The 26934-nt window shown below is 41.9% G+C and overlaps 1 protein-coding gene across 4 annotated transcripts in view; it reads right to left on the bottom strand.

The window, feature by feature from the left end:
• The window catches only part of DAB2 (DAB adaptor protein 2), a 162018-nt gene that overhangs the window by 40461 nt on the left and 94623 nt on the right, over positions 1–26934 (bottom strand). The window contains exon 1 of one of the 4 annotated variants that reach the window (XM_059417040.1): positions 9202–10032. The exons of 1 other annotated variant lie outside the window; for it this stretch is intronic. The gene's annotated coding sequence lies outside the window, so the exon portion shown is untranslated. 2 more of the 4 variants (XM_059417038.1, XM_059417041.1) reach the window with 2 other exon arrangements.

Consider the following 26934-nt stretch of genomic DNA (forward strand, 5'->3'; position numbering starts at 1 on the left):
TGCCACTTGCAGATCAGGCAAAACTACTGAATCACAGATTTTAATGAAGCAATATTATGAAAATGTAACCAGGGCCACACCAAAGTGCTTTGGTATTTGAGTAACACAGCCCACTTACAAGAGCATTGGCAGGGGAGTATCCGGTAGCATCCGGTTAATGTAAGTCTTTCAAAAACTGACTTTATTATCATTGCAAGTAAGAAGCCCTTAAACAAGTGTTGGCTGCACGAAATGTAAGAGTCCAGATCCTAAAACAGAACAGGGTTGCCTCCGTTGTTTCTATTAATGAGTTCTCATGTAGAAAGTTGAACATTTGCATCTCAAGATGCTATCTGGAAACAGAACTACAGAATGTATTTGGTATGTGGATATGCCTCAAAGATCAATAACAGTACTGGCCATATTTCAGCATAAAACTAAGATTTTATCATAGACTCTTCTCATGTCTACCAAATCTGGCAAACCTGTGACCCTCTATTTTCTAGAACTATCTTTTATGTCCATTCCCCATCTTCCTTCCCACCAAAAAAAATTTTAAAAATTATTTTTAGTATTCCTCCCTAATCTTGCCTCATTGTCACCCCAAGTTCCTGTTTCCAAAAGAGCGATACTTCCTTGTATCATGTATCTTGTCCCTCACAATTCGCCACTTCACATTACACTGTTATTTTGGTATTTTCTGTACCCATAACATAGGTGCTTTTTAAGATATTTAGAATTCTTGAAGTAAAGAAGCTCTTTGTGAGACAAATTTTTCCTTCACCTTCTCAAAAAGGTCCAATGAGAATCCAAGTGGTAAGAAACTAGTTGTAAAATGACTTACTTTTATGGGTGAATTCTTGTGGGAGTGCCCTATCAGACTTCATGGCCTTCCTGATTTTATATATATATTTTATTTATTTGACAGAGAGAGTGATCACAAGTAGGCAGAGAGGCAGACAGAGAGGAAGCAGGCTGGCTGAGCAGAGAGCCTGACACAGGACTCGATCCCAGGACCCTGAGACCATGACCTGAGCTGAAGGCAGAGGATTAACCCACTGAGCCACCCAGGCACCCCCTTCCTGGTTTTATATTAATCAGGCATCTCTATCTATCTATCTATGTATCTACATATATTTAGAGAGAGAGAGAGAGAGAGAGACCTATTCCTTAGGGAGGCTAATATTTTCCATTTGCCCTGGACACACACACACACACACACACACACACACACCACTTTCTTGTGTTGCAACCCTAGGCTGTAATACTGCCTTCACCTATGTGAATTCCTTCCCATCATTCAAGGTCTACTCATGGTGTATTGCCTTAGCGGAGTCCACCGACCCTTCATCAGCCTACTGTTTCTCTCCACTTGCCATGACCTCTTGTTGCCCTCCAATTCATATAGAACTCTCCCCCAACTCAATGAAATTGTGAGGTCAGGTCCTACTTTCTGATACCCACATAGTTTGGTAAAAAGTAGTGCACTTAAAACATTAGGGGTGACATATATTTTCCATTTGCTCCCTAATATTCTCTTAGGCAAATCTTTTCTCTGCACTGTTGATTTGTCATGGAATATAGGCTTTTGTTCAACAGGTAAACGATCTCTGCTCAAAGTCATTCTGCCAGTAGAGCTAGGTGAATTAATCTGAGTCAGCATTTTGTTTTCCTGATTTAACAAAGAGATCCACTGCATAACAAATGTGGATTAAAGTTCTTGTGCTTATATCTAAGGCTCAGTGCAATCCATCTCTACTTTCCAAATCCATGTCTTCCTTGTCTGCCATCTGTACTTGCTCTTGGTCAAACTGGCAAGTCTGTATCCTTGGATGTGCACCTGCATAATTTGCTTATGTGCCTAGGATACATTTTTCTTCTATCTGATATCCACCATCTTGCAAAAGCTAAGTCCATTATCACATACTGGTATCCTTTTCTTCTCTGGATCCTACCCACACCACTTCATTTTAAAACAACCACATGTTAGTTAAGTTGATGTCATTTACTGTAAATTTCTTATTGGCAATGATTGTTGGCATTTATGTGTCTGCCAGCAGGTTTCAGGTCAATATTATCATCCAACAAAATTACAGCCGACCTTTAGTCGTTGAGAACTTCAGACAAGTTGAATAAATCAGAAATTCTCAAAGAACAAGTTAACAGGCAGTTAAACAAGCACCTATATGCAACAAGATGCCCTTCCAAAGAGAGTTTCAACGTTGAATAAAATCAACTTTTCGATGCTTTGTCAGTTGTCAATATGTATGTTTCTGATAAGCTTCAGTTATAGCTGAACTTTGGTCTAAGCAGAAATTGATATTAATTCTCCTTATTATCAACCAGCTGTGGATGGAAGAGCCTATTCAATCAGTTACATATTTGTTTTCTACGTCAAAAATGGGATTGCACTTATGATGTTTAAATTTAGAAGTAAAGGTTTAAAAGAAAAATTCCAAACCCCAAAACAAAAAATACCACCACCACCACCCAGGGTTAATGTAATTAAAGCACAGCTGAGACTTTTGTTCAAAAGGACAGATATTTGAACAACTACTCGGAAGCATACCGTGCCCACTTCTGATCCTCTGATCTAGAGGTCAGGTATATGCTTCCTACCTGGATTAATAAGGTGGCCAAAGCCAGACTGAGCATTCTTCATATAACCTTGCAGGTGTTCAAACATATGACAACTAATTGACAACAGAAAGCACTTCAGCATCTGCATAACATATCACAGAAGATCAAAACAGGTCTGGACCCCTAATAGGACACTTAAAGTATAGAAAATAAGTGAGGTCAATTGTATGAAATGTTTAGAACAAGGAGAGCAGCTATATCCAACATGGACACAGTTAAATGAAACTATTCATCACTTTCTGGTTCTTTGAGTAAGTATCAACTCTAGACTTTAGGAGGACTGAATTGTCATGCCCAATGAGATTTAAGTGGTACCTTGAGAGTTAATATTTGTGGGCCTGTACTGGTTTATGAAGCATTGCCACATTCTCCTGCTGGACCCTCACATTTAGTAGTTTCAAGGTGTGCAAGAAAGAAGGTCTTCTAATTTTTCAGCTGAAATGTGTTCATCTCTAGATTTCAACTTGCCTCAAGCTCAAAACAAGTAAAGCAAGAGCATTTTCCAAATATCAGCCTAATTGCAGCACTGGGAATTGTAGTTCTAGAGGAGGAGGAATTTTGAAGCAGCAGCTTCCCAGCTTCCAAGGCTTCACCTTAAACTTTAACTTGGTAGTAACTCATTTTACTGATGGAGAAAAATGAAGCTCGGACATGCCATCTCTTGTCTTAAATGGAAAAGTGAGTTGTGGACAGTCATTTGCAGTTCAGAGTCTAAGCTCTTAACCCTGAGCCCATGCCATCTCCTCGAAACTAGAATTCCAATTCTTTAATTCTGGATCACACCCTTGTATTTCTCAGTCTAAGGTGTGATCCCTGCTAAACATCGGTCTCTGATTAGCATCCGTCATTCTTAGGACTGTTTGCAAGGTGGGTGAGGTAATTAAGGGTCAGGGACGTTAAGCAGCAGCCTAAGAAATGGCCCGGCTGTCATTCCAGTGCAGGTCCAGAGTCTACATTCTTTGTTTCATGTGATGTAGATTTTCTTTTAGATTTCCACTCACTGGGTATTCTTCCATTGCCAGGCTAGCAACATAATCCACATAAGAGGTACATACTAAATATTCAGATAAACACCAAGATTCAAATGATAAAGATTCATGCTTGAATCCTGACTCTCCTATCTAATGATATGACCCTGAGCAAGCTCACATGCAATGATCATATTTGAACTAAGAAAGAGATATTTTTCTATTAAGTTATTAGAGTGAAAGATAAATGGAGAATGGACTGGTACTTTTTAAACCATAAAGCTCTATAAAAACCAAGTTGCAGTAGGTTCATTTACCAATATGGAGAAGCCTTCATCTGCACTCTGGGTATTGCATGAAAAACAAAATTAAAAAAAGTTTTATAGGTTAGAGAAAACCATCTGGTTCATGGGTAATGATCTAGTTTATAGAATCTTTTTTAAAAGAAGTAACTGGGGCAGTCTCCTAATAAATGGAGATTAATTATGATCTTAACCCAAAAGAGGAAAAAGGATTTGGAAGTGAGGGGATAATACAAAAATAAGGAGTATATCGGTTTTCCTTGGATCAAGAAAACGAACTTGAGATAGTAGGAAAAATGTCAAGGTCTGTGCCTTTTCATCTTTTGTATCCTAAGATCCAGTTAAATTGAGCTGTGTTTAAATGCTTTGCTTTATTATTTCCATGACTGTAGGAATGCACATACTTTGTTAAGCTTTCCACTGAACAACTGAATTATAAAACAAATGAATTGTGAAAGTTACTCTTAGATCATGCAGAGGGCTTGTTGAAATACAGCTGGATGAGCCCCACTGCTGGAGTTTGGCTCACTGGATCTGGGATGGGGACCAAGAATTTGCATTTCTAGCAAGTTTCCAGATGATGCCGGTGCTGCTAGTCTGAGGACCACACTCTGAGAACCACTATTTTAGACAAGTTCTCTCTAGCTGTGAAACACACATGAAGGTAACTAAGTGTCCACTCTTGAAAGACTGAATGAATCTGATTGTGAAATGAGAGCTTGTGTGTTTCATCTGTCATATAAAGATCTCAGTCTATTTCAGCGTAACTGTACATCAGAGACAAATAGGGTAGCTTTTCACCCAGAGAAAATGTGAAACCACATATCCTTCCCCCAAATTTATTCCAGGTTGAACAGTGTTTTGGATCTCACTTTTTCAGGACTCTTACTTCCTAGTCTACCTGCTCCCTTACTCTGTGGTTACCTAAAAATTTAGGTGATAGTCCTCCTGCATCCTGCCTTCTGGTAACTTCCTTACAGTTCAACACTCTGCCTGCTGGGTTCACTCAGAATTCTTACCGGTTTAAGGCAGTTAAAGGTCACTTGCCTCTAGCTAGCTTGTGTAAGTTACGGTAGCGGAGAAAAACTGCCAGGTTTCTTTAATATTGAGGCAATAGCTCCCGTGTTCCTGAAATTTCATAAGCCTTCCTGTTGTTCTACCTTGATGATGGAAGAATTAGCAAGAGTTAGGCGATTAAGGGTTAAGATTAAAAGAAGTTGAGAAGAGGAAAAGGATGAGGTAGGTAGACAGGAGAGTCGACCTCAATAAAAAAGTAACTTCCATTTTTAGATCAGGAAGCAATTTGTTCAGATTTTGCTCACCCTAGAGTGGCAGGCTTCCTTCCAGGGTGGGAGAAGGATGCGGGAAGGGGAGTAACCATGGCAACCTGCCCAGCTATGTGGGCAAGCATAGACCGGGGCGGCACGCATTCGGAAGACTTTATTTCTGGTCCAGTCCCTCAGCTTAGTATGGGTGGTCCCTGCTTTCCCACTTCCTTCTCCTGTAATGCTGACTTGGGGAAGAGCGGCTTCCACTCCACTCCACAGGGAAGCTGAGGGGGGCGGAGACCTCACTGAGTCCCAAGGAGGTCAGCTTGACCAAAGCAAACTACAGGCTTCCTGGCAGAGAACACAGAGTAACTCCCTGTCTGTCCTAGCGGTGAGCACAGCAAACACACTGGCAATATGAAGTGCTTGAATGATTAGCCGTTCTCAGGTAGACGCGCAGTGCCCAGTTTTGATGCAGAAATTCTCCACTCTGCCTTCAGTTTTCACAAAGACACATCCTTCAGTTGTTCAGGGGGCAAAAATAACACAAAACTTGTGTATTCCTAGGTCAGAGAGAATACAGTGTTCTAAGCATATTAGGTTAACAATCTCCCTAGCAAACTTGGGCTAGGTACTCTTATTCTCCAGATAAGGAAGCTTAAGTACAGAGGGGTTACGCAACTTGCCCAAGGTCATATAACCAACAGTGGTGTAGCCAGGGTCTGAATCAAGGCTGCAAGACTCTGGAAGCCACGTGCTCACCCCACTACCTGACTGTCCAGGGTGGGAGGCAGAAACTGGCATGAGTGCTGGCCCTTTGTGTCCATCCTCAGCATCCCCTGTTCCCTTCATCAGAAATTAGCATGGTTTTTGTCCAAGAGGGGACGGATGGTCTATGCTCTTTCTGATTCATACAACCCAGTCCAGCCACGTTACGGTGAATGAGGCTTCCACCAAGCACACGGAGCTGCTGTTGCAGCTAGCTCGCTAGAGGTGACTTTGACCTCCATGCAATTCAGTGGCACGGCTTCCAATTCAGAAGTATGCGCAGCACCAGGGAAAATTTTAAAATACCACGTCCTATTACTCAGGTGTTTCTTACTGCCAGTGCAGGTCTCGTTCTGATTCCTCGTGGAGGACAGAAAGCCTGACATGTTCACGGATGTGTTAACGGACACTCCCCAGCCAGCCTGCTGTCAAGCCTTTCCACGTGGGAAGGCATGTTCTGATGCCCATGAGGACAACCGGACACATGGGAGAGCCCACTCTTCAGCAGCCTGCTCGAGCATTTCAGCACCTTCACTTGTCTTTGAGGAAAGCATCAATTAAATCCCGAAGGCAGGACAGATGGAGGGAGAGAAACACATGATGCCTTCAAAACCATTCAGATAAAAAATATCAGTGGTAGCAAGTGTAGGCTTATGGTAGAATTTGGAATGAAGCAGCATCTTCTTGCTGTGTCACCAAGAGCCCACATATCCACAAAGCCTCCTTCTGGCCAGGAGCCACCCAACAAGGCACATGTCTTTCTGCTCTCTTAATCTTCAGATAATTGAGGCATGGCCAAGTAGGCCAATAAGTATCACTCCCAACCATCTGGTCAGAAGTTTCTAGAGGTCCCTGTACCACCTTCATGCCAACAAGTGTTTAAAAGCAATTCCTTCAACCCTAACAAGGTGACTAAGATTCATTCAAGCTTTTGAGCAAGCCAAGAGATAAACCGAATGCATGGGAATTCGGACTTCTAGTTGAATCTAAAACTGTCAGAAGTCTTGAATGGAAATGCAGACTCCCCCCCAACAGATTAGGCAAGGCTTTTAACAAGTGCCATGCATGGCTCTCTTCCCTCTCCTAACATCCTCAGGTGAAGATCCAACTGTGCCCAAGACCAGAATGTCAACAACACAGATGTCAGGGTTCAAAGGTGGAGGACATTCCATTACCATCAATTGGTTCCAATCAAATGTAGGAGGGTATAGCTTAAAGAAGAACTGGTTTCCAGGGCAGTTGTTTGGGTAAGAAGGGACAGAGTTGAGAGTGGGAAGTTAAGTTATTCACCAACAAGAAAAAGAATCCAGTCTGCCTTGGAGGGAGACTGATGAGGAATCTGGAAGAAGTCATCAGTCCCAGAAATACACATTGGAAAAGGCTACTAGATCTCCTCCGTGCTTTCTCCAGAAGACTGTCCACACTGCACACTCCATGTTCTATGAAGTGTGGTACTTCACCCACACGCCCCCAGCACTTTACCAAAATGATCTTGCCCCGAAGGTTAAAGAGAGCTCAGTCCCAAATACTTCTGAATCCTCAAGGCAATAAACTTTCCTACGGTGTCACTGAGGCCTGTTTCCCTTCAAGGAGGGAGAGACAGAACCTGGGGTGGGCGGGGCACCAAGCCCAGAGAAAAGCAGCCTACTCAGGGTCTGAAGGTGGGTGTTAAGAAGCAAGCGGGGCGATGTCATAGACCAGGGAGACAAACCATTTGGTCGCTGCAGGGCTCCCCCATTCTCAGCTAGTACTTTCCTCCTCAACAGCCCGTGGATGCTCCTGTGCAGGGAGCTAACCTCAAGCCTGTAAGGAAGATCAATTCTAGATCCCATCAAAGCCATTCCGAGAGCCTAATCAGACATCTTGAAGGCATTTTTGTAGCTGCCTTCTTTCTTCAACCATTACTTCTGTTTGAGCTAGTTCCGTCTTACCTCCTCCTCCCCTACCCCTGCTGCTTGGCCTGATTAGGGCCAGAAATTTTTTCATTAAGTCACTTTATAGTGTAATAACAACATTTACTATTCATGAAGTCTCCCCTCCATAATTTTTAAGTCTTTCCATGTGTCTGGAAGCTTACTGCTGCTCTTCTCATTTTACAAGAGTGCCTGTCTTCCTTCCAAACACAAACTAAAAGGAAAGAGGAAAAGGTGGCTGGGGGGTGGTAAGGGCGTGGAGATAACATCCAGATTCTTTAAGTGCTTTTAATCCAGTTAAATTTCCCTTTGGACTCGAGCAGCTCCCTGCTGACATTGACAGCGGACCTGAATTCCAGGCTAGGAACTGAGTCAAACAAGAGGAAAGGAATTCGGAGGGGAGTAACAAGAGTCTGCTCTATGCTGTGAGAACCGCTAGGCTGGCTGGAGCTCCATGGCTTTAACCCATTCATTTTTCCCCCTTTTCTACAATTCTTACTTCATTTTTCCAGCCAGTTTACAGCAAGCAGGCCAACACCTTTTAAACGCTCCAGGGATTTAAAACAAGTTTGTTCAGTCTCCTGGGCAGCTACTTTCTTAAGAATGCGGTGTAAGACAAAGTTCACATTTTCATGCCACACGTTGTCAGCCACTAGGAAAAAGCTTGGGGGAGGGGGGGGGGCACAAACCGGGTCCCCTGCCTTTGTCACAGGGCAAAAATAAACACCCCTGGAGGGGTTAATTAGGCGGTCAGCGGCCACACCAGCGTCCTAGCAGGGTTGCCCGCTGAGTCTTTAAGCGCGCGCGCGCGCGCACACACACACACACACACACACACACACACACACACACACAAAGGGAGGCGCTTATGAAATGTCACAAGCTGGACATCTGCAGCCCGACCCCAAAGGTAAATGCCGTCCGCGGAAGCATTCCTCGGATGTCAGGCCACAAAACCGCTCTTTCCCCGAGTACCGTCCCGTCTCCAAGATTCCGCACCCCCGCTCCCCGCAACAAGTCCCAGAGCTGCATCCCAAGGGGAGGAAAAGAGGGGTGGAGAGGGCGAAACATGGAGCCCCGGGGAGGAAGGGCGGCAGAGCGACTCACGGCTGGCTAGCGCCTCGGCGAAGCGAGCATGACTTCCCGGTGCCGAGCCTCCAGGCTGCCGCGCGGCCGACACGGCGGGCCGCGCTTAAATAGCCGCCGGCCCGGGAGCCTCGGAGCCGCGCGGCCACTCCCGGCGAGATATGGTTCTAATCAGATGCTGGCAGCCGAGGACTCCCCAGGAATGCGCCGGGATGTTTTTGCTGCCTGGGCTTGGTAACTCCCCCTCAACGTGTCTGCCGAGTCTTCCAAACTTAACTGTTTATTAACTCGAGCGGCCGCCACGCCGCGCGCCCGGCTCCCCTGGCTCGCGAGCCCCGCCAGCGGGGGACGATCGCAGGGGGCCCGGCCCCGCGGGGGAGGGACGAGGGAGGAGGGCGCCGTCGCCGCCCGGGCCGCCGCGAGCTGGGGGACGCGGGGCAGGGGAGGGGGCAAATAAGGACAGGAAGGGGAAACTCCGCAGGAAAGGGGTGGGATCGCCGGACCTTCGTCTCCCAAATTCCCTCTCCGGATTGCCGCTTCGGTGATGTGGCACACCAAAGTCATCCCCACCCGCCGGGGCCCTCGGAACAAAGGGCCGCCTTCACTCCTGACTCTCCGGGCCAGAGGCGACGGGTCCCGGCTCGGACCTGCCGTCCCTCCGGCGGGACGTGGGATTGCCCCTCCGCAGGCAGGGCCGGGGCGGGCGCTCCTAACTTGGTGGGGGATCTGCGTGGGCACATGTAAACCAGGCTGCACTTACGGATGAAATAAAGTCCTGATGGACAGATAGAAAACCAGTGCTCTGAAATCGATGGAAACAAAGACGTTCACCCCCATCGAACCGATCTAAAAGAGCTGCGTCTCTGATACAAAGATGATGTACCTCCCCGTGCAGACCCTTGACATGACTCTCTGCGCTGATTTCCACTGTGCTCCCTGCACCTCTCAGAGCCATCTGCGACGCGAGAAATAAAATAGTTGAAGATACTGGCACGCCACAGCATCGCTTCGCGAACCTTCACGAGCTGGGAATTCATTTTCTCCGTGTTTTAAAATCATGGACACTTGTACGGTATCCCCCAGAAAACTGTCAGTATTCAAGAATTTTGAAATTATTTTGTGAAAAGCACTTTTTGGGGGGGGGCAGTGGGAGACAGTGTGTACTAAATGTGAAACTACCAAATTATGATTTGGAGGAGAAGGGGTTATTGATTTTATTGAGTAAGCGACACACAGCGGATTTGCATTTTGCCTCTGGAAACTGAGGGTTCAAATCGGGCTCATGGGATACCAAGGATGCATTTTGTGGTCCAAGCCTAGCCCAGCTGCAAAGCCGCTGTGTAATTTGGGGCAGCTCAGTGTGAGTGGCAGTCCCTGCTCTCAAGTAGGTCAGGCCTGGGACTGCCCGGGAGCAGGGGGTTCGGAGCTGCAAAACCCTGCAACAGAGAGAGGGTCCTCTCTCCTGGCCTCTATGATTTCTGCCACCTGTCTCTTCCCCTTACACCTGAGGGTATAGGGGTGGGGAGGGTGGAACTGACAGTTTCCAATGTTCCTCTGAGGTGATTTGCTATTATTAAAAAATACACACACACACACACACACACATATGTATATATGACTTCCTGGGAATGATAAGAGGTATTCAGACTTTAATCTTAGAACAGTATTTATAACATTTATGTGGAGAACTTTAATTCTGGTACATTTAGGACATACTGCTTTATTTCTAAGACCCAAGAGTCCAGAAGGATGGTTTCACTTCCAAAGGCTGAGTAGCTGTTCAAATGATGGCTGATTTCAGGCACATAGAGGCATTGGCAATTTGGGGGACAAAGGGAGTTTCTCTATTAACCTCAATAGCTAATATTTTCTCAACTCAGAAGTGACCACCCAAACATTTTTTTTTTTAATCAGAAGACTTTTACTAGAAATGTTAACATATGTTTGCTCTACCAAATAGAAGAGTTACGTCTAAGAAGCCAGAAGAAGAAAATGATTTCGTTCAAATGAGCTGGAGTTTCAAGAGAAGACTTTAATGGAAACAGTCCTTTATGAGGAGTGGGCTCACACAGACAGCTTAAAGCAGACAGCTCTGTCATTTTACACAGAAATCTTAAGAGTCAACAGTGGAGAACTCTGATTTGAAGAGTATTTTTATATCTCTCGGGTGCTGATATTGCTTCTGGCAGTGATTCAGTGTCCTGTTCACAGTAAAGGAAAGAAAAGAAAAGAAAGGAAAAGAAAAGAAAGAAACATGAAAAGAAATTTAACTCTTTTTAATCTCTGATGGAACACAGTTTCCTATCCCATAGAAGTTGTTCACTTTTCAGGAGGTCTGAAATGAACATCCTTGCAGCTGGAAAATCACACCCAAGCCCACCCAGATGTTAACCTTTCCTAAATGGTATTTTTCTTATCACCATTAAAATTAATGCTTAGCACATTAAGGTGAGGAAAATTCAATGTAATGTTTGAAGACCTATGGTCCTTGCATGACTTTCCCTTGCACAAAACCTGCCTGTGAGGGAGAAGGGAAAAAAAAAAAAAAAAAAAAAAAACCTGACGACTGTGTTCCCAGCCTAGGAAAAGGGTAGTTAATCCCGTGATGGCTTGCTGAAGAATGCATGGTTTATTATTAAAGTAATCTCTTAAGATTTTCCTGGAATGTGCTTCCACAGCAACTCTGCCTGTGCGAGCTATCCTATGTGTGTGTCTTTTCTTCCATACTTAAGCTGCTTCCCCCGCCCCCCCCCCTTTAGCTCACAGACCTAAAGCTTTCTCTTCCCCCTCTCCCCCCTTTCTTCTTCCCCCCCCCCCCACCCCTACTCCCTTAAACATCACTTTCTGAATCCCACCACTTCCCATGAACTGTAAATGGCACTTCGAATGTGGTCCTGGGGGACCTGTTTGTACACCTTGATGCCTTGCTGGACACTTCCAGATGTTCTCAGCAAACAAGGACTGGTTAAAGTTTCTGGATCTAGCAAGGTCACAGCTTTTCTTCTTCCACCTCAGTGTCATAAATATAAAAGAAGAAAATAGCTATTGTTTCCAGAAAATGTTCTTTGACCTTGACTTACCGTATTTACAGACACAGAAAGACTGACCCTATCGGATTTGGCTGTTGGCAAGGCATGACAAATATTGGAGGTTTTTCCTATCAATCGATCGATCTGAAATATTTGGAGGGTAGCCATATTGAAGGCAACCCGTTTTTCTTTTGTTTCGTTGGCTGTATCTGCAAAGCTCCTTAGAGTGCAATATTTACTGTTTGCTAATGATGTGCATTAGTAAACCTCAAATCGTACTTCAAAAGTTGGGATATTTAAAGTGAGAGACATTTAAAAATTCAATATGACAAATTTATATAAGTAATTGCATTTCCCTACCAACATAAACTTCTATAATGAGAAGTTGTAAAGGGGAAAAAGAATACTCATATAACTACTGGTTAAGATATCTTATATGGAAAGCAACTTGAAAAGAGTGGTTAAAAAATAAAAATAACATATAAACCTACAAAATACCAATATTAATTATTATTGTAGCCAACACTTATGTAGTTCTTTATCCTATGAATAAGAATCTTCCCTAGAAATAAAGCAAAGATGTTAATCACTGCCTTGTCCATAGAGTAGGAACATGGGAACAACTTTTGTCCATCAATAGGAGAATGATTGAATAAGTTATGATTCATCTGCACTGTGAAATCATAGCAATGATTTAAAAGAATAAATTAGAATTATGTCTTGTGATATGGAAGGATTTCTATTAGGTATTGTTGAGTGAGGAAACAACATACAGAAAATGTAAAATATGTTTCTGTTTTTGTAATACGAAGAGCAACACCTATCCATATAAGTTTGTATGTGTGTGTGTATAAGTATAAGGGAGACTAGAGATTGAATTGCATTATATATTACTGGAGACCTCATGGAAATGAGAATAGACAGGGGAGAGAAGGGAATAAGAGCTTTACAAAAAAGAAAAAGAAATTAAAATAGCCTGTATGCAGATATACAGAGATCACATTTGTATACCTAACTGAAATGGTATAAGCACAGGGTTGCATAATTTAAAAAAATACACCAATTGATTTTAATATAAAGGAAAAGAAGAGTTATAAAAGAAATCCATAAAATAGCTTTCACTGAGGTGTTTTCCTCAAGATCCTTCAAAAGTGGGTGTTCTCATGATCTAATTGGGCCTCTAGAACAATAGACCCCAAACAATTCCTGTTCACAGCAGACATTCTGGGAGCTTTGTACAAGGGCGAGTTCCCAGCTCTAGCCTGATACCAGGACTCAAAAGGTGTGTGGGTGGATCAGTGGGGAAGGGGAAGGTGTTAAGTGCCTGGAATCTGAATGATTAGCCACCACTTCTGGGTGACTCAGGGGACCACACTTTGGGCAACACTGAGTTCTCCTGTAGTCAAGAGCATATTCATTCTGTTCTTCTCTGAGTGAGGAGACCTCAGTGGAGAGAAGCACAAGGATGATAGGAGGCAGGTGCCATTGGTCTTCAGACTGGATTTTCTCTCTCCCATTGGCTCTCAGCAGCTTCAGATAGTGTCCTGGCTTTGGTAGTGACTCTCCATACTCTCTCTCCTGTCGAGACTTGTTTTCAGAGAAAGATCTGCTATCAGCTATTTCCACTGACCTATACTCAGAAATTTGCATTTCTAATCCGGTGTCTTATTGTGGCATGAAAGACACCACTCATTGTTAAAGAGGTCTTAGTCATCAGTAAGAATGGGGACAGATATTTTTTATTATTTTTGATCAGTTGGAGGCAACTGTCAACTTCACCATGCACCCAGCTTAAGGATACCCAGTAAAAGAAGAATTCTGTGACTTCTAGCTCCCGGGATGACACTCTACTACCCCTGAAGTCATACTAGACCTTGGCTTCAAAGAGGCCATTGGAAGACTGAAACTGGATGTTATTTACAGGCTTACCTTTATGATCTAGCACAGGAAGTAGGATTTGGGATCAGATCTAGGTGAAAATCCTGGCTCTATCTCTTACTAACTGCAAGATTTCTGGCAAGTAGCCTAACTTCTCAAGGGCTCAGTGTCTTTATCTATCAAATGGGCATTCCCTATCTTCCACTTTGGTTTTGGTTTTTGGTAGAAAACAAAGGAGATCAGATTCAATGAGAAGAGTCTGAACAAACTGAGACTATAGGAATACTGTAAACTATGTTAAAGTTATGGAAAATATGCATGACTAGAAAGGTGTTCTTGTCCTAAATTATTTCTACCACCAACAGAAGAAATACTGTCTAGTAAATCACACGTCAGATAACTATGCTTCTCTGGCTGCGGGCAACTTTTTTAAGGCTGACCTTTCATGTGGAACAGTCTGGGACCCTGATTTTCTAACAGCTTAGTAAGGATCCCTTTAATGGATCGATTTCATCCATTCAAAGAGAGTTGAGTCCATTTCTGCTGAAATGGGGACATTAAAAAGGGGGGAAAGATGGAAAGTGAGAAAAGGGGAATGGGAGCCCCACCTCTTGTATTTTGGAGCGCTGTTGCTACTACTGAGAAGGTGCCTCCCTGCCCGCAGACACTGAACTCAGTCCAAAAATATTTCTACTCTGCTCCAACCATGGCCACGTGCTGTGCTGAGACTGGCCAAACAGCCTCACTCCTAAACCAGAACGGCCATCTGTGAATCAGGAAGGAATACTATTTTCCGTAGTTACTTAATGCTCAGGCTCAAAATCACTGCTTAATTAGAGAATGGGGAGAATCCGTGTCTGGGCTCCAGGCTTTTTATTTACCTTGTCATACTTTGGGACCAACTCCCCAATTATTTGGAAGCTTACATGTGTGTGCCCCCATGCTCATGTGCGTTTTTGGAGGCAGTGATGCGTAGATTTCGCTGGATTATTAAAGACCCCGTGCCATAAAACAAGGTTACATTCCATTGTGCTCTGGGTGCATAGCCACATTCTTCCCATCCATTTTTATCTGAGGATTTTATCTGAGTCTTTTGTACCCATCTGATATTTGTCCTTACAACATTATTGCCAAACAGGTTAGGGCAAGTATTACTTTTTCTAAAGGTTAAGAAGTGTAAGTGTAGGAACTTTGATTTGCTTCTGTTTATAGAGTTAGGGACAGAGCTAGAAGTATGACTCAGCTTTCCTGAATGATGTAGAAGGTATGGCTCATGCAGTCAGGATCCAAACAGCATTGCAGGAATTACTGGCAACTCTTAGGGCTCATTGTATGCTGTCGGGGTCTGTCCACACCTGGAAGAGAGCATCTATTGTGGAGTTTTGGATGTTTCTTCATCTGCAGAAGACACTGGCAAATGGAAGGGCATCCAGAGCATGGCCCCTTGGATGGTGAGGGAATTTCCTGGGAGCTGAGAACTATCAGGGCCTCTGCCAGTGTGGCCTGACTGAACTGGGTATGTGTAGAGAAGGCAAGAGACTTCTTGGGCATATGAGGTGAGGTAGGGAGAGAGACCTATGAATAGTGGAGCTCTTTCCAAATATCCAAGACTTGTCCTGTGGGAAGTAGTGTAGACTCCACTCTCTGGCCACAGATGAAGAAGGGGATCCTGTACTGGCTTGAACAGTGTCTCTCCTCCCCAAGATTCCTGTCCACATGGAATCTCAGACTACACCTCATTTGGAAACAAGGTCTATGCGCATGTAATTAGTTAAGATGAGGAAATACTGGATCTAATGAGATCTTACCTCTTTCAACTAAGTCTTTTTATTTGCCTTGTCATACTTTGGGACCAGAATATCTTGAATTTTTTTTTTTAATTTTTTTTTGCATCTTATGTTGCAGTTAGCATGATTCTGGAACAAGGGTGTGTCCTGGTGTGAATCCGAGCTCCATGGCTTATCAGCTGTGTGATCTGAGGAAAACTATTGCACTTCTCTTCTATAAAGTGAGGGAAATAATAGAATTTCCTTCATAGTGTGATTCTGAGGATTGAAAAAGTCGATCTGTCTAAAAGACTTAAAGTAGCAGTTAGCACATAGTAGAACACGGATGATAATATGAATTTGTCTGACTATCTTAAAAGAATAATTTTTAAAATCGTAAGTAAATTTGAAAATAAGCTTACTCTAAACCTCAGAAATTTCACTTTAAAATCAGCTTGGAGGAACCCCCACGTATTTGCCAAGAAAGATGTCTCCGAATGCTTATAGTAGCAAAAAGTAGAAACAACTGAAGTGTCCATCAATGGGAGAATAGACAAATAAATTGTGGTGCATGTATGCACTGGGAATGCTCTAACAATAATAGGAATGGCATGAATGTATGACCCAGAATGGCTTATAGCAACCCAGATGAACTCAGGAAGAAGAAATTACAGTTGAATACAACAAGCATGATGCCATTTATATATGGCTTAAAATATGAACAATAAAATTACTCTATACTTGGAGACACAACTACTTATTTAAATAAATATAATGATGTGCAGGATTGATAAATCACAGGGACACCCAGGTGGCTCAGTCAACTGAGCATCTGACTTTTGATTGCAGCTCAGGTCATGATCTCAGGGCCCTGGGATCAAGCCCTGCATCAGGCTCCACAGTCAGCAGGGAGTTTGCTTGAGATTTTGTCTCTCTTCCCCTCTATCCCTTCTCCTGCTCTCTCTCAAATAAATAAATAAATCTTGAAGAAAAGAATGATAAATCACGAATTCAAGATGGTGGTATCCTCTGAGAGAAGGAAGAAGAAGAAATAAATTTATTTTATTTTTTACCAGGATAACTGGTAATTTTTTCCCCTAAGGCTTGGGTGAATATTGTTTTGTTTAACACCTTTTTATACAGATGCTCTTCTAATCACTTTACAGATATTAATTTATTTAACCCTCACAACAATGCTGTGAGTGAAAACCCATTATTACCTCCATTTTACAGATGAAGAAACAATGGAAACTGATTAAAGTCACAGAATTAGTAAATGGCAGAGCCAGGCTTCAAACCCAGGAAGTCTGGTTCCAGGATTTGTGACTTTACCACTAGGCAATGCTGACTCTGGTTAGAATTTTCTCAAGAAACGAAAAGGCTATAAGTGACATTAACTCTCCAACACAGCTTTGGAATGGTCGCTGATCACGTTCTTCCTGCCTGTTCCTGCAGCTGCTCTGCCTCCAGGCCCCTTGTCCTTCTGTGTCCCATTTTGGCTTTGTACCTCCGCTCCCAATGTTCTCCTGCCCTCTTGGGATCAATGGACTCATTTGGACGCATTTCTCTGGCTTTGATCATGACCTCAGCACCCTTTCCAGGACATCTGTCCCTGGTGTCTAGACTTTGAGCAGAAGGAGAAAGTTCTGTCCTGACCCTGGGTCTGGCCCTGAGAGAGAGAAAATGGGAAGTCATACACTACAGCTGAACCGAGCAGCAAAGAGCCACTGAAAAGGAGTGTTCCTCCGAGGAAGGTTTGAAGAGAGATTGGGTAGCGCAGTCAGTTAAGCATCTGACTGCTTTCCACTCAGTCGTCATATCAGGGTCTTGAGATCAAGACCCATGTCATGTGAGGAGTCCACGAAAGTTTCTCTCTCCCCCTCCCTCTGCCCCTCCGCACTCAATCTCTCCCAAATAAATAATCTTAAAAGAGAAAGAGAGGGAGGGGGATTGGGTAGAAGTAGAGTTAGTAGCAGGTGTGTGTGTGTTTATGTGTTTGTGGGGGGGGTACGTATGTGTGTGTATTGGTTCAATAGATAAGCCCCCTTTTTTTTTAAGGATTTTTTATTTATTCATTTGACAGAGATAACAAGCAGGCAGAGAAGGCAGGCAGAGAGAGAGGGGGCAGGGAAGCAGGCTCTCCGCTGAGCAGGGAGCCCGATGCGGGGCTTGATCCCAGGACCCTGGGATCATGACCCTAGTGGAAGGCAGAGGCCTTAACCCACGGAGCCACCCAGGTGCCCCAAGCCACTGTTTTTTTTAGGAGAAATATTAGTGAATGATACAAGTTGAGGGGATGATCCAAAATAACGGGTAATCCCTGAAACCATTTCTACCTGGCTTTCAGACATCGTCACTCCCTCTAAATGGAGCTACCCTGATATTTCCCCCACCCATGACCAGGAAAGCATGCTTATTCTGGTTAGTACTGAGACTGATTCTCCTCCTCAATCTATCTTTGGTAAAAGAACATTTCTCTAGGCCAACTCAGGGAAAGAAACCTCATCACCAGCTTCTGTTGGGAGAGAAGCCAAAGCTCCTGAAACCCATTAGCAGGCCTCTCCCTGGATCACTGTCGCTTCAGTCTTCCGTGGAAGAACTGAGCTCACCCAAAGTGTGTTTGCTGAAGAAACACCACCTGGAAAGGCTAGGCTGGGTGTGGGTTTGGATGGATGAAAAACCGGTCCAGAACGGTGCGGTTGTTGCTGAAAACGCTGAAGTCCTAAAGTCCTATTGCCGAGGCCAACCAGGAAATATGTAATCATAAACTTTAAATGTGTTTATCTGTCCAGCGGACACATTCTGTTATTTTGGTTTATATTAAGGCAGTTTTCAAACTAATGTTAACTACACTAATTTGATAACACTGTCTTGTCTCTCTCTTTCCCTCCTCTTTCCACTTTCTCCCTCCCTCTCTCTCTCACCCCTCCCCCACACCTTTATATTTTGCTGTGACTGAATTTGAGTTATAGGAAACAGTTTGTTGGTAAACCAGGTCTCTGAATAAAAAAGCTCTGATTTACTGTGCTTGTTGATTTCCGTGGAGTAATTATTCCCAGCAGGGGGTAGCTGTTTCGAGGTGTCCGTGATGTCATTGAATGTGGGGATGGAAAGAGATTTGCACATTCATCTCCAGAATGAGGTACAGACTAGCTATGTTCTCTCCTAATATGCTGACTATGGAAGGGTATCTTTTCACAATATTTCTGGTCAGTAATAATCAATCATATTGATTAATCAGCTACCTACAAATGAAGAACACCAAGTAACGTCTCTCTGGAACATGGTGTTTAAAGACTTGGACCCCAGTGATTAGATAGGCAGAGGGAGAGGGAATCTTAGGTATGTTCCATACCCAGCACCAAGCCCGATGCGGGACTTGATCTCATGATCCTGAGATCATGACCTGAGCTGAAATCAAGAGTTGGATGCTTAACCGACTGAGCCACCCAGGCACCCCAAACCATCCCAATCAATTTTAAGTCACTGCCCTACTATCTTATCCTTATTCCCTCTTAGATTTATACTTTCCCTGTGGTACCTATCCCAGTGGAGCCTGTTGATTTCTACCTTCCCTTAAGCAGTATGTTTCATTGATAGTAAATATCAGGAAATCATTATAATCTCCAAGCATGATTTAGCTTTCTCTTCTCACCTTTTCTTCCAAACTGGAAATGTTCATCCTTACCTGTGGGACATCCCTTCTTTAGTGAGGGGAATGCCCACTAAACTGGTCTGACTTCTACTGTTCCTCTTGTCCCAAGTTCAAGAAAATAGCTGCATGTAGATACTGCACTGATACAGACACACGTAAAACCAAAAAGAGAAGACATGTATTATTTAATTTGAGGATCTGATTTCTAGTAGGTCCAGAATATGAACCTATCATGTTCTATATTTGACATATAAAAAAGGCCAAATAGATTCCCGCCCTTTCGTGCATTTTAAGGATCTCTTCTGTGAGATGCTGTAGGAAATACACAGCTAACTGTGAAATGTATTTGAAGTAGACTGAATCAAATCAAACCTCTAGATATAGCTACCAGTTTAGGGGAAATACAGATAAAAGATCGAATTAAATGATACCAGCAGGCATGTCAACCAAATCCATAACGTGGTACATTATACAGGATAAATGGCCTGTTTTCTCCGACAAGGCAATGGTATTAATGAAAGACTGGTGTGGAGTGGGAATAACTGCTATAGATTTATAGAGACTTTAAAAGAAAAAGTATGCAATTTTATGAGGCTTATTTGGATTATGGGTCCAACAAATAACACATTAAAAGAGATTTTTGAGGCAGAGAAGTTGGGATTTTTACAAGGTACTAAGGAATTACTGTTAATTTTGTCAAATGTGTAAATGCATTATCCTTATATATTAGAGATATAGAGTACATATCAATGAAATGATGATACCTTGTATTTTCTTTAAAATAACCTACTCCATCCCTCAAATTGAGGAGGAATAGATGAAACAAGATTTTTTTTTTGTTTGTTTTTGAGAGAGAGAGAGAGAGAGAGAGAGAGAGAGAGAGACAGCATGCACAAGTGAGGTGCTGGGAGGGTTGGAGGGAGAGGGAGAGAATCATAAGCAGGCTCTATGCCCAGCACGAAGCCCAATGCAGGGCTCAATCTCACAACTCTGAGATCGTGACCAGAGCTGAAATCGAGAGTCAGACATTTAACTGACTGAGCCCCTCGGGTGCCCCAAAACACAATTGTTGAAGCAGAGCGAGGGGACTATAAAGGGTTCAATTTATAATTCTTTCTAGTTTTGTTTACATTTTGAACATTTCTACAATACAAAAAATTAAAGACCACTGTTACCATTAGGTATTTCATGGAGTTCATTTGTTCATCATTCCCTCACTCATTCATTTACCCAACATTTTGCATGAGCTGGGTACTGCTGGTTCACTAGCTGGGTCCTGTAGATAAACAAGCATGACTTCACTCCCTAGGATTCCATGCTTCAGCTCAGAGAGCTTCCCATAAGGAGGTATTTTACAGGAAAACCAATATGCTTTCAGCACTTAGAAGCCCAGAATTCAGATTCTGGGTATCATCGTTCCCCTTGACTAAGAGAATGGCTTTGTTTCCCTAATTCCGCTCCAGAGCGGAAGCAGATCTCTGTATGTGTTGAGGGGGCGCCTTCAGTATCGAGGGGCAATGCTGTCATATTGGCCACTCTCCACTCAACATTATACCTTATCAGAAGGCCTGAGCTTGGCCCCCTCTTTGATACCCCTACGCTCCCAAGTGCTTTTTCTTTGGACTACTGATTTCAGGCTGGAGTCAGATGATTTTGCAAAACGACATGCCCTTCCTGTCTGCTTCACACCACGGGGGCGAGGAAAACAAATAGGTACAAAGTCTGGCTTCTGAGCCCTAGGAAGGGGCCTGTATTGCTGTCATGTGCTTGTCTGCTGAGATGTTCCAGAGTTTACTTTTCCTTTTTCCTGGCTTGATAAACTTAAGGAATTTAATCTATAAAATTTTATGTAGATTTTCTTTTGGGGGTGTCTTTGGTAGTCAGAATACAGTTGCAAAAGTCAATTCTATCTTGTGGAGGTACTGCTGATCTCTTGGACGTTGGGGGGGGCGGTGTGCATCACTTCCTTATCTTTCTGTTGCTCAAGACTGAGTGGCACCTCTAACCGGAGAGCAGAAGAAGAATGGGATAGGACTTTGACCTTCACGAGGATGGTGTTGATTATATCTTTTTGTATGCAACTTTACAAAACTTTCAAAAATATTCTCATTTGATCCTCAGATCCTTGTTGCAAATTAGAGCAGTACAATTGTCTTCACTTTAAAGGTGATAAAAATGGGTCCCAGAGGATCAGGGAACTCCTTCAAGTGCTTGTGAGGGTGCCAAGATTCAAACCAATTCTTCTCTCATTATCCTGCCCAGTGAACTTTCAACTACTCTGAATGAGCTCTTAATCTGATGAAGGAGAAGGAAGAAGGATATAGATATGTGAACTTTAAATTATTCCTAATGTCTCTCTTAGCACAGATGCTATGAATTTACCTATGTTTTTATTTTATTTTGCTAGATCCATACACTTTTTAAAAAAAAGATTTTATTTACTTATTTGAGAGAGAGGAAGAGCACGAGCAGGGAGGTGGGCAGAGGCAGAGAGAGAAGCACACCATTCACTGAGCTGGAAGCCCAGACTCAGGACCCTGAGATCACAATCTGAGCCAAAGGCAGACACACTCAACCGACTGAGTCACCTAGACAGTTCTAGATGCATATGCTTTTGAATCTCCAAGTATCTTTGAGCACTATAATGTAAAATCATAATGCCTTTTATTTCTCTTTTGCCTAAAATATTTTAGTTGAATCAAGAAATTCTTTCGGTACTATTGTATATATAATAAATAGCACTGTATAAATAATATGTGGGACAACTTGGGGCTTTCTCTAAACAGGTTGTTCTTCAAAACAGTTGTTTTTTGGTTGCATAAAAGTAGGATTCTTCTGTCTTATGTCTGCCATCAAGATAGGACAACTGTCCTTTGTTATTTGGATTAGTTTAAGTCTCAGAGTAGTGGTAAGTCAGCACACCTGTCCCCTGCGAAGAAGGATTGCCCAGAGGATATGGGAGGGAAATATTAACGTCTGCTTCTGGCCATCTGGTTCTTCTTAGCTGCGGAATGCTCACTGGTTAAGGCGGTCTGGAGGAAAGCTCATAGGGAGAGATAGAGCCTTCCATCCAAGCAAGGGAAACGATGTGAGGATAGAGGTAGAGTTGGCAACAGTAGAGTTTGCTACTCACCAAAAAAAAAAAAAAAAAAAAAAAAAAAGTAAAACCTGAGATGAATAAGGTGAAAAACTGATTCTTTGGATTGGGAGACATTCGAGGCTGAAATAATCTTGTTGAGGAATTAGTCACTATTCAAAAATTATTCATCCTTATTGAATAGTCCCCACACTGTACTGCTAAGTTTGGACACAACAAAAAGTTATATTTTTTTAAAACCATAAATGTATTATATTAATTAAAGAAGTAAGTAAAGGTATTTACTTATACCTGAATGGATCTTTTTAAAATAAAATGGAAGATTGTCATTTTAAAGAGTTCAAATGTTAATGAGGACACAAAAACCATAAGATTATTTAAAGTAAGGAAGGCTCAAGTTTGAGATTCCTCAGTAGAAGAGGTCCTTTTTCCACTCCAATAAAGGGTACACTGGGCCAGGGTATAGTGGACTTTGTGGCTAATACTGGCATGGCCACTGTTTTCTGTCCTGTGGCAAATAACTAGTCTCTGTGTGTAGCATTCCTCAAATTGAAAATTACCTGCCCCACATATTATGATAAAAGAGATAAAATTGATCATGACAAAAATGTTATATAAAATACTATCATTATACATTTTTGATACAAAAAAAGAAAATTAAACATAAACATTTTGCTTTCAATTGATTTATGTAGATCATAATGTATTTAAATTGCAAATAGCTTAACTTGCTGAGTCGGAGATCATCTTACTCTTTTCCGGGAGCCTCAACCTGCTTAGTTAGTAAGAGTCATGCTTATTAACCCTTCTGCAAGTTACAAATAGAAACCAGGCAGAGAAAGATGTTGTTATTTGCACTGACTGTATAATATATCTATAGAGTCTGAATAAATACCCATCCAAAAGCAATTGTTACTGTGAAATTAAAAGTGGGTTATAACCTATTTAATAATAATATTAGATGCTTCATATTTGTCTCCTAGCAACAAATAATATGGATAGGTAAAGAAATTTTTTTGAACATATCTTCAGTCATTATTATAATAACATATATAAATAGAGTATCTAAAAAATATATCCAAATATATAATCTCCTTTTAGTTATCACATAAATAGTTTGAAGATCCAACTGAATTATATGATGATGAAGCCAATATTCCAATTAAACTTCCTAAGAAGTAATTAAATGGAATAGATTTTTTTCTCGCACTAAGTCTACAGGTGATATTGAATACAGAATAGACTTGTTAAGTCTTCTGATAGCTGAGGAATTTCTCACAAAAAATTTATTCTGGCATGAATCCCGATTTTACTCTATCATACTTCCTTTCTCTCAGTGTCCATAGAAGTTGAATTTTCTAATAACAAAATACATAATTTCTCCTAAAATTGTTAGATTTTATCATACAACATTATACACAACTGATTTAATAGAATAAAAAACATTCTTCTTCTTGGGGATTCTTTCCAGAACTTACTAAATACTAAGCAGTGTGTCCCTAATTTTTGATCTAAAACACCAGGATTTACTTGCTCTTCAGCTTAATTTTATATTATTTTTGGGGAGGTGGGGTGGGGAAAGCATACCCCTTTAAGAGTTCCTATACCACTTGGACTTGCTATTGAAACACGTAAATGTTAATGAAAGTTTGGAAGGTGATATTCTGTGAAAACATTTCAGTCATTCTGAATAAGACTTGAAACAACATTTCTATGTTGAACTCTGGGTAAAAACTAGAGGCCTGGGCACGCAAACAATATTTCTTCTATCAGAAAGAAAGCCAAACATGAAATCACATTTACTTTCATTTCCCTACCTCAACACTCGAAAGAAAGAAAGAGAGAGGGAGAGAGAGAGGAAGGACAGGAGAGCTAAAACCGGGGCATACTTTCGGAATTCTGGAGGCATGTGCATGTGTGTGACGATTGTGAGGGCATGTGTATGTTGGATTTCAGCTAGAGAGGATTTTCTACATCTCTACAATTTCTATACCAGCTTGAAACCAAATAATATTTAATCACTTCCATAAAAACGCCAAAATAAGAAAAACATGCATGAAAAAGACAGCAAGACGAGGAAGGCAGCTATATATGTTAGAGCTGACCACAAACATCATTCACAAAACAAGCTAGCGGCCTAACCAGGAATTTTCCAAATGCTTGTTTTGGGAGAAGTTAACTCCCATGCACAGAGAGCTTTAAAATAGAAGAGGAAAATGACAGGTTAGTGCCGACCCTTTTTACTGATTTATCCCTAAAATAAAGACAGCATCTTGAATTAAAATGCAAGTCCCCGGAGGGTGCTTATGAGAAAGCATGACATGTACAAATAATAATTTAGCATGCCGACCCCTTTCTCAGACTCAAAAACCCGGCCCAGCCCAGGAGCAGACCTCTGGGTAAGAGGCCAACCCTGCTCTCCCAAGCTGGACCACCTCCTCCTGGTTCTGGAAGCTCTTCCACTGTCAACGCTATTCATTTCTCTTTTTGGTGTTTTTAGAGAACGACAGGATAGATCCGACAGGAAATACTGGAAGAGTTTTTGCAAGACCTCCATTTCCCCACCAGTGGCTTCAACAAGAATAAGGACTACCACGTGGTGTGGCTGAACTTCGCTAAGAGGGCTTTGAAGCATATACATAACATCCGTTGGACTGTAGCGACATTTGGGGGACACTGGAATGGTCTGAGTCTGCATAGCTCCTAGAACCATAGACTCGGGATCTTAAAGAACCTTGGGGGCCACCCAGTGCAATCTCCCACCTGATACTTAACATTCCTTCCATCATACCACTTCTTGCTCCAATTTACCCCAGGAGCATTTTCAGCAAAGGGGTTTTCCTGAGGCGGTCTATAGTGTCCTTACTTAGATTAAATACTTTTTCAGTCAGGTCCTCATCAAAAGCAGACAGGGTATAAGACGCAGCCTCCTTTAGCAAGCTACAGGTTTTGCTTACCTTTTTTTAGGCTCTGAGACATTGCATAAAACTAACCCAGATGTCAGCTGATGTATTATGAATTTAGAGTGGGAACCTTGAGTTCCTTCCTGTCTCTCCGTGGATTTTCGGGGGAGATGATTTACAGTTTTCCGGGCCACTGCTGGCTTGGAGTTCTTGTTTCTGCTCGGTTTCCGCCCCCCCGCCCTGGCGCCCCTTCAGTTCCTGGTTTACTCTGCTGTTCCTCATCTGCCACCTCTATTTTGTACCATGTCAAACTCAACATTCTTCCTTACTCAGTTCACTCTAACCCCCTTGGGAAATCCACCTACATCAAGACATTTGCATGGCTTTTCTGAAGGTGTGTGGAAATGAATGGGATTTATTTTGACATATATATATATATATACACACACAAATATATATTATTGTATTATACATAATATTATTTATATTATAATATAATGATATTAAATATATTATTGTATTATAATATTATTATGTTATATTACAATTATATTGTTTTGGTGTATTATAATAATATTATTGCATTATATATGTTAACAAATATTAAAAATACATATTTATTTATTGCGGCATGTACCCACACACATACTTGAATATTAGACATCCCTATCATTAAAAGTCTTTTCTTTGTCTCTTTGCAGAGCCATACTCTTTCTTATCTTTGAATTCCAATTTTTTCATAAGAAGGGTGATTTAGAAATCCTTTTCGTGTGGTTCCTTACCATCTTTGCAAGCTTCTAAATTCTTGCTGGGGCATGCTGAGATAACTTTATTTCTTTGGTGCCAGACTTTTCATGCCCTCAGGCTCTTACCATCCACTCCAAAGGTTTATCATATATCAATTATATCAAAACATCAATATATCAATATATCAAAATATCAAGACATTTTAAATAAAATGGCTTCCCTCTTTAAGGAGGACAACTATGTATACATTTTTAAACCCTAGTGTTTGAGAATCTCTCCAGGTCTTGCCCTGTGGAGAATGCATTTGTTGAGAAGGTTACAAGGAAAAAGGAAGAAATCAAACAATCGAGCAGAAGAATAGTTAAGTACGGATTAACCAACTGAACCTACTGCAAAGTGCAGATTTTTAAAAAATCTTGGCAGTTGGTTCAGTTGTGCTGGGCCTCATGTGCAGAAGTAAAAATGATACGTCCTTCTAAGCTGAGAGTGGAAATGTTGACCCTTTCTAGATTAAAAATCTGCCAAAGTCTGCAGTTGAGTGTACAAATTCCCTAAAGTATTGGTGAAAGTATCTGGGGTATCAGAGTGAGAAAGTTGGGATCAAGAGTGAAAGATGCCTAGGTTCAAGTTTTTCTGACATCTTATTATTATTCCATCTTGACTCAGGGCTTTAGAAAACTCAACTGAGGCCAAAACCAATATAAAAACAGAAGAAAGCAGAAAGTAGGTGTTAGGAACTATGACCATGCACTTAAATTTTTCAGGATTGCTCTGACTTCAAATGTCTCACATAATGTTCATATCATGCTTATTGATTTATGGTTCAGAAACTATGTTTATTTCATACATGAACCTAAGGAATTATTTGAGCTAAAACATCGCAAATCTAAATTGCAAATACAATATTCAGTTAAGGAAGGCAGATTGAACTCACA

This window comes from Mustela nigripes, chromosome 12 (assembly GCF_022355385.1).
Source record: "Mustela nigripes isolate SB6536 chromosome 12, MUSNIG.SB6536, whole genome shotgun sequence".
Taxonomy (NCBI): domain Eukaryota; kingdom Metazoa; phylum Chordata; class Mammalia; order Carnivora; family Mustelidae; genus Mustela; species Mustela nigripes.